We start from the raw sequence: 8,920 nt of genomic DNA on the forward strand, positions 1-8,920 counted from the left end.
CCTGGAACTCACTCTGTAGACCAGGCTGGCCTTGAACTCAGAAATCCGCCTGCCTCTGCCTCCCGAGTGCTGGGATTAAAGGTGTGTGCCACCACGCCTGGCGAAAGGGGGGGTTCTTATCAGTAACCTCAGTTAAGAAAGTGGAGGGGCTCACGCTGAGCAGCAGGAGACCTGAGTGTGGTGTGAGCTGTACCATTTATTACCACTTAATAAACTCGGGCAATTCAGGTACACCTCTTCATTCCAATGACTTCATCTGTGAGAAGAAGTTCATGATCCACGTCTTCCCGTCTCATTGCCTGAGTGTTTGGACACATGCACAGTAAAGATCACCAGGCGAAGTCAGGACTGGCCACCTTTACCCCTTCATTCAATCTTGGGGCTGTGGGATCGCAGCTGATCTACCTATCATGATCGGGAAAGAGAGCTACATCTGATAAACAGTTTCTTTTATGAGTTGAGAATAACACAAGCCTCCATACAGAGTAGTACCAAATATGGAACATAAGGCCGTTACTATATGCAAATGGCTAAAGACACAACATACGAGTGCACCTGACAACCTAAACAGATGCTACACAGTCCTGCAAAGCATGCGGGAAACGGTCTTCCACGGAAGCTTTGAAACTCTGTCTGAATTATAGCTTTTGAACAGGACCAGAAAGCCGGCGGATTTGTACCAGAGATCTCTGACCTCCTCCACCCCCACAACTGTCTTTACTTCGTACTAAACTTAGAGCAGATGGAGAACCCAGCAAACAGGACAATGCCTGCCTGCATCTGCTAATAAACCAATACAGTTGAGGCAGCAGGGAGAAAGCTCTCAAGTGGTCTGTACATCTTAGCAGAGCTGGACGGAATTCATGCCTCAGTTCCTGCTTTTGAGGAATTCACCATTAACATAACTCAGACACAGCACTATCTGGTAACACTTGCTAAGCAATTACTAGGTATCTGTAAGGGCTTTAGTCTTATTGACTCGTTTGAGATTTTGATGACCCCCATGAAATAGAGATTATCCAGTTTTCATAGTTCAGTGAGTTGGTCCAAGAGTGCATGGCTAAGAAACCACACAGAGATTTCAGTCCATGCCCCTAACCATGATGCTAAACCACCCCTCTAGAGAGACACAGGAAGGAGTAGAACACCTTTTGATTTGACTCATACCCACTATACATTGTGAATTTTTAAAGATCTATTCTATTTTTATAAAAGATTTATTTTATGTATATGGGTACACTGTTGCTGCCTTCAGACACACCAGAAGAGGGCATCAGATCCCATTACAGATGGTTGTGAGCCACCATGTGGTTGCTGGGAATTGAACTCAGGACCTCTGGAAGAGTGGTCAGTGCTCTTAACCGCTGAGCCACTTCTCCAGCCCCAGATTTGTTCTATTTTTAAGTGTGTTTGTGTGTGTGTGTGTGTGTGTGTGTGTGTGTATGTGTGTACATGTGAATACAGGTGTCTGTGGAGGCCAGAAAGAGCACTGGATCTCTTGGGTTGGAGTTACAGGCAGTTGTGAGCCACCTCAACCCCACGACCCTTTCTCATCCTCCCAGCCCTGTTACCGAAACTATTCCTCCCCACAAGTTCTCCTACTTTCATGTATTTTGTGTTGTGATCAACCTAGTTTAATTAGGGCTGTTTGGATGAACTTCGATGGGAAGCTATTTATTGGACGGAACATGGGCAACTTATCAGTGGCTAGACCACTGAAGAATGGGAAACTGTTCTCCCCAGCAACCATGAATAGCCAATAACCTCCCCATCACCCAATCTTACGGGGCTCTTGCATGAATAGTAACAGTTGTAGTGACTGCATGAGTATAAGAACCATGTCATGTGCAGAAGACATATTTCTGTGGTGTACCCTTTTGTCCTCTGCCGATTTTGTTCTTTTTCTCCCCTTCTTTCTGTGTTCCCCAAGCCTCAGAGGTGATGATACACATGTCCCATTTAGGACCACTTATTTTCAGTTGACCAAATTACATGTTTCCGCATTAACTGCTGTGCCCACTGCAGTCAGAGCCCCCCACCCCTTACAAAGGTTGAGCACATCACTAACCTATGAGTATAATTGCCAGCCTTTACAAGGTAGGTTGACAACATGTCCACTTATAAAATAATAGCAATAGTTTATCCCTCTTCCCTCATCAGGCCTGAAGACTTCTCTAGCCATGGGCTTTGGCCAGGTTTTCAGAAGTTCTCCCTTGTGGAGTAGACCTCAAATTCCAGCATAAACTAGTCGGTGAGCCCTATAACAGTCAGGCCATGATTGCACATATTGCCTGGCAGTCTGTTACTGTTGCTCTCAGGGTTCACAGGTAAGACTGTTGATGAATTTTCTCTTCCTTCTACCATGTGGGCCTCAAATACCAAACTCAGATCATCAGGCTGGACACACTTCTCTACATGCTGAGCCATCTCACCAGCCCTTGAATGTTTTAAGACCATGAAAGAGCCCATGGCAAGCTCTGAGGTGTGTACTTTTGTACTGATGCTGAGATGAGCCAGAGGGGAAAAGACTAGGGGTTGAAGGCTGTTGCTCAGTGGCAGCATAGATTCAGGAGGCTCCAGATTCACTCTCCAGCACCCCAAGGGTGGGAAAGAAGGGGAGAAAGTGGTATGCAGTGAGGTCCAAGCAGGCAAATGGAAGGAAGCTTCGAGTATCCACAAGCTGGGTGGAGGCCCATGAGAGCAGTATTGCAATTAGGGAGCTTGTGTCTCCATCAGCGTGTCTGGTTGATTGCCTCAAGACGTAGCAGAAGGCTGGAACCTGAATGTGAAAGAGTCCAGTATACCATTGTGGTTTATTTTCTCCTTTCATTAATGACCAAGTTCATCAGAAACCTGTATTGGTTGCGGATGGGAAACAGATGCCTTTGATCATTCACAGAAGAGCTGCCACAGTTAGGTGAGGCTTTTTCTTTCAGGGAAGTCCAATGTGTATCTGGGGGATTTTGAACAGAGTAGTAACACAACCTAAACTGTATCTTTCAAGGACTCCAGTCTCCTCTATACCGGGTGAAGTCCTATTGTGATTCAAATGGTAATTGTGAATTTTCTTGTAGATTCACTAAACAGTTAAAAAAAATAAATGCCAAGCAGAGTATCCAATAACCTGGATGGCTGGGAGGCTGAGACAGGATAATTGCAAGTTTGAGACAAGCCTGGCTTCCATAATGAGACCCTATCTCAAATACAACAAAACCATACAAAGACAGGTGAACTCAATAGTGTGTGTGTGTGTGTGTGTGTGTGTGTGTGTGTGTTTGTAAGTATGTATGTGTGTATGGTATGTAAGTGTGTGAGTGTGTTGTATGTGTGTGCATCCATGTTCACTCAGCAGGAAGCCAAAGGACACCAAGCATTCTCCTCCTCTCTCACTTTACACCTTACATCTTATACCTTCCTTGAGACAGGGTCTCACTGAATCCAAGATGCTCACAATTTCCATGGCCAGAGAGCTCTCAGAATCCACCTGTCTCTGCCCCCACAACACTTGGATCTCAGGCATGTCTGACCTTTACATGGGTGATGGAGAACAGCAAGCATCCTTACCCAGTGAACCATCTTCCTAGGCCTGGAGGCAATATTAATAATACAACACAACCTAAGATGGTTAAAATACCATTTTAACATAGAGTCAATACAAACCAATGAATTCTATACTTCTCTGATGTCTTTGAAATCCAGCGCCCGTTTTCTCCTTCCAGCATATTGTGATTGGCCCAGCTATAGCTCAAGTACTCAGGAGCCACGTCACATGTGGCTGGAGGCTTTAGCACAGCTGGGAAACCATATGTCCCTCATGTGCCTCCTCCAGCTAGGGGGTTGTAGACACTGCCTTCCAAACACTGCAGGCTGGTGGAGCTCTCTGAAGCAGCCTCTGAGACTTCCTGAGAAGAAGCAGATAAAGCCCCAGGGTGCACGTCGATAATGTTGGATCTGTGCACAGCACTCTCTGTCCCAAGCACTTGTCATTGTCATCATGACAGCGTACTCATCAGAACACTGCTGCTACTGCACCTTCACAGATGAAGGAACTTAGCCACGAGCAATGAAGTCATTTATCCGAAGCCACACTACAGACTTCCGTCAACACTGATGACTTCATCCATGGCCCCAGTGACCCTCAATCGCCCTCTGAAAGCTTTGGAAAACACAGACTCCACTTTTCACTCTCCGTCAGAGCTGTTGCAAATGGGGCTTTTTTTTTCCCCTTTATAAGTAAACTTTATTTTCATATCAACTATGTTCAGCAACCTGGGATAAAGTCATTTGTTAATCCTTTTAGATTATTTAATCCTTTCAGACTTTCTACCCATTTACTTAGATCATCTGCTAACGGTGACCATTTTATTCCTTTCTTCTTAGTTCTTACCTATTTAATATTATTTTATTGTATTAGCTATGGCATTTAAGGAACTACACTATGGTGCATGCCCAAGGCCATTCGGACACCAAAAAGAGAGAGCTATCTCACTTAGAGACTCAGGCTATGTGCCTTGTGCCATGGTTTCTAGTGTAGGAAGAAGGTGGTACTGAGTATGTCTACAGGCCCAGCCCAGCCCACAGAGTGTGTACTATGGGGGTTTCCAGAGGCCCGTCTTGGAGTCCTTTGTGCAGCGTGTAAACAACCAGCCATTCCTCCTCACCGCTTGCAGTGGACACCGAGCCTGCATGCAGTGGACACCGAGCCTGCAGCACCATCCAAAGCATCTACTAGACTGCCTATCTCTGAAGCCCTGGGCCTATTCCCACCAGGCCTCACTATGTCTGCTGCCTTGGTTGGAAGAGGAGCTGTGAGCTCACTAAGGATTGTAGAACAGCAACGTGCCACCCTCCATGTGCGGATGGAGGGAGTCACATCCACTCAGACCATCACCACTGCCCCGTGTGATGACAGGGAGATGCTTGCCGGACAGATGTGAATGAATGCAGTTCTGGAAAGGCCAGTTGTCCCCAGCACTATGTCAATACGGTGGGCAAGTACTGGTGCCAGTGTTGGGAGGGGCAAAGCCCATCTACAGACGGGATGCTCTGCCTGCCCAGGGGAGCCCCCTCCCTGGTGACCCCAAACCCCTCAACAGGAGTGGCAGCGTGGTGAGGGAGGAGGTGCTCGGGCTGCAAGTCCTGGGTTGACATGCTAGAGCAAAAACTGCAGTTGGTGCTGGCCCCACTGGCGGACCACATCAATTCACTGAGTGAGGTCTCCTTCTCAGAGGAGCAGCAAGAGAGAGAGAGAGAGAAAGAGAGAGACAGAGATAGAGAGAGAGACAGAGACAGAGAGAGACAGAGAGAGATCTGCGATAGCATCCCACCTCCCAGGTTGGACTGAGCTGTCACCCCTCTACATCTCTCCCAGCCAGAGTACAGGCGCTATCTGGTGGTCTCTCCCAGCCAGAGTACACAGAGTACAGGCGCTATCCGGTGGTGCTGTGAGCAGAAGGCCCGGCTTGTCTGTACCTTTCTCAGGAGGTTCCAGGGACCTGAGAATGGGGAGTGGGGTCTTCTGTGATTCTCCCAGTGAGACTTTCCAAGTATAAGAACTCCCTGCCCAGGTGGGGATTGTCCCCATCTCTTCATGATAAAGCTGGGACAAAGAAAGAAAAGGAACGACTATCGTATGGATATGGTTACCAAGTTGGCATCTGTAAATGTTTCTTAGAGACATAGCTTTTATTAGTAGGTACAGAGTTTATGCATTTCCAGATATTACCTATTAGAATAAAGACATTCCCTAGTCTTAATTTGATCAGGATTCTTATTCTAAGTGACTGTTAAGTTCTGGATCTGGGGAGATGATAATTGCCATCATCTCCCATCTTTTGTTGCTGTGAAACCAGTGATTTTTCAAAAGCCAAACGAACTCTGCATTCCTGGAATGAACTTCTCTTAAGAAGATGTCTTTCTTAATATATGTCACTGGATTCAATTAGCTAATTGTCTTCTTCAGGGTTTTATGGGGAAGACTAGCAAGTGATTTTTCCTTTCTTTTAATGTCCTTCCACTTTGACATCATCTGGATTAAACTGGCCTCATAAAATGAGCTGGGACAGGTTCCCTTTTTTCTACAATCCAGAAGTGTCTGTGGAAGGAAGGTGTGTTTGTTCCTTTAGACTAATTCTCTAATGAAGACCAGAAAAACTTGTACAATTTTTAGCCATAAATTCAACTTTTAAAAATAATATTCTTATGAACACTTTGAAAATTTCATACTATGTATCTTCAACTATTTTTAAAGTAATATATATGTTCTGGTAAACTGTTTTGGGGTTGTTCCTTCTCTTCTTTTTAAGTTTTGATACAGGGACTTACTCTGTTGGCATAGCTGGCCTGAAACTCATGGGCTACAGGCCTTCCCCCAAGTAGTTGGGACTACAGGCAAACACTACTGCATTTGTCTAACTGGGAAGGGAGGGAGTTGGCTTTGGTGTTTTTGTTGTTTGTTTGTTTGTTTGTTTGTTTGTTTTTTGAGACAGGGTTTGACTGAGCAGCCCAAGCTGGCCCTGCTTCGGCCTCCTAAATGCCAGGAGCACCAAGATGCACCACCATGGTCAGCTCCCAACATCTGTTTTCTTAAAAAGTTGCTTTGGGAATTTTACCTAATATAAAAATTATCTATGGGATTATTTTTATCATATTAATGTTTATACTGTCTATACCAATATCCCTTTTTACATTCCTAATAGAGGTATTCTATAGAAAATGTTTCAAAATTATCTATCCCTGACCTCCTGAAGAACTGACAACTAAAATGCAGTAGATCCATAAAGTATTATTTAGCCATAAAAAGAAAAAATTACTGATGGGATGCATATCGAAAACATGCTGAATGGAAGAAGCCATTTACAAAGGAAGAAGCCATTTAAAAGGAGTGCTGTACAAGTTTATTCGTATGAAATGTTCAGACTTAGCCAGATTGGAGGTTTCCCATGGCTCGGGAGCTTGGGAAGGCAAGGTGGAGAGTGGGGGTGACTGAAGAATTATGGGGTTTCTCTGGAGGATAATAAAAATATTCTAAAACTGGTGGTAGTGACAGTTGTCCAGTGGATTCCAGCTCAATGAAGTTGTCCATCTTCAACTTGTCACTATGAATTTAATACCCAGCACAACAGAAACCAACCAACCAACCAAAATCCAAACCTTATGATCTTGGACAAATTACATCCTCCCTCAACTTTTTTCTAAATAACAAATTGGAATGTACCCAACCATTTAACATTTGAGCCTCGGTAGCAGTGTCTGTTTTTCTTGCCTTTGGTAACTTGGGGGGGGTCTCCATGCTGAAAACACTCAGCAGTAGCATGGCATGGACTCTCCTGGTTCTCAGGAAGACCGATGCTCGAGTCTCCTAAGATAGGATGCCCGTGTATTTCAGGACCATCTGCTAGTTCCAAGACCATTGTCCTAAGTGGCCCTGCCTCGGAGGAGAAAGGGATTGTGTTCTAGTTTCTGCTGGCTGTACAGAGATGTATCAAGGCCCCTGGTGAGACAGGTCAGCTCTGGGGTTGCTGACCCAGACTTCGACACTTCAAGATGTTCAACTCCAGTCCAGCCGTGTGGAAGAGATACAGTCAGACTAACCTATCATCTCTGGAAGTCACAACAATGTAGAGACCAGCCTGGACAAGATGACCTTGTTTCCCTGGGTAACAGGGAACTAAACGCTGCTTGGCTCTGCCTGTGGCAGCTAAGGGGATTCATATTGCGAAAAACTTGATCCCTCACTTTTCCCTGACACTTTTTTTGTGTGTGTGTGGGTGAATTTAATCTTTGTACCTGCCATGTCTGCTGAGTGTATAATTAGCAGGCTGGATCTGAGTGGCAGGGCTTCTTGGCTAGCTTTATTTAGGGATGGAGTATTTTTCTTTCTTTTCTCTTTTTCCTTTGAGTAAACTTATGACACCCCAACTTCCTTATAATCCTGATTATGACAGCCTTGCTTAACTCTCAAAGTCCGTCAAGAACACAGAAATACCCGAGTCTAGGTGTCGGTTGGAGTTACCTTGTCCTTTGGATGGGAATGGAACTGGCTTGCTGTGTAAGTTAGTACCTCTGTGCCTCCCCCTAACCCTCTGATCACTTACCTCTGACTACAACTGATGTAAGGTGTTCTCCATCAGGGACTGTCTTGTCTCCCTGCTGCTGGCCATCCTCTCAGGACGTGTAATTCAGGATTTGCTCTCAGTTAGTGCTGTGCAGCATTGGGAAGGAATCCACTAAACGTGGACCTAACAGACTCGAAAGTTTAGGATTTATTTTTGAGTAACAAGGCTAGAAACAAAACACACCATTCGAGGTAACCTGTGTCGGCACTGCCAGGTCATAACCACTCAGTTGGCTCAGAACAAATTATTTTCTTGTTCCCTAAAACGAAACAACAGAAACAACTGGATGAGGCTCCAGGTCCACGTTTAGTGGATTCCTTCCCAATGCTGCACAGCACTAACTGAGAGCAAATCCTGAATTACACGTCCTGAGAGGATGGCCAGCAGCAGGGAGACAAGACAGTCCCTGATGGAGAACACCTTTGCTCTAATACCCTTAAACACAGCCAGTCTCCAACTTCTTAGGTAAAGAAAACCTTTGTTTAACCTGACTCTAGGGGTTTGTCTCTATACCCTAGAACACCAAACTAAAGTTTCAAGCTGTTATTTATAAGGATTTACCCATGAAAGTCATAGGCAGGCATTCTGTTCTTCCTCCTCAGTGTCAGAGACGAGGTCTGTGAATTTTGTGTTTTTAACATGAGTCAGGAAAAAGGATCCAGTGGCTAACAGAGTACTAAGTATTAACAGAATCACAGGACAAGGAAATGTGATCCAGTCAACACTCTTTATTGAGTGCCTCTGATGTTCCAGGCACTGAGTCAGTCATAAAGGAGAACAGACACAGACAGAGCTCTGCCCCT

At 45.1% G+C, this 8,920-nt stretch overlaps 1 pseudogene; it reads left to right on the forward strand.

Annotated features, from left to right (window-relative positions):
* The first annotated feature begins 4,438 nt into the window (after positions 1-4,438).
* Positions 4,439-5,448, forward strand: LOC110284558 (annotated as a pseudogene).
* Positions 5,449-8,920: the final 3,472 nt, after the last annotated feature.

Source organism: Mus caroli, chromosome 18 (genome assembly GCF_900094665.2).
Source record: "Mus caroli chromosome 18, CAROLI_EIJ_v1.1, whole genome shotgun sequence".
NCBI lineage: Eukaryota > Metazoa > Chordata > Mammalia > Rodentia > Muridae > Mus > Mus caroli.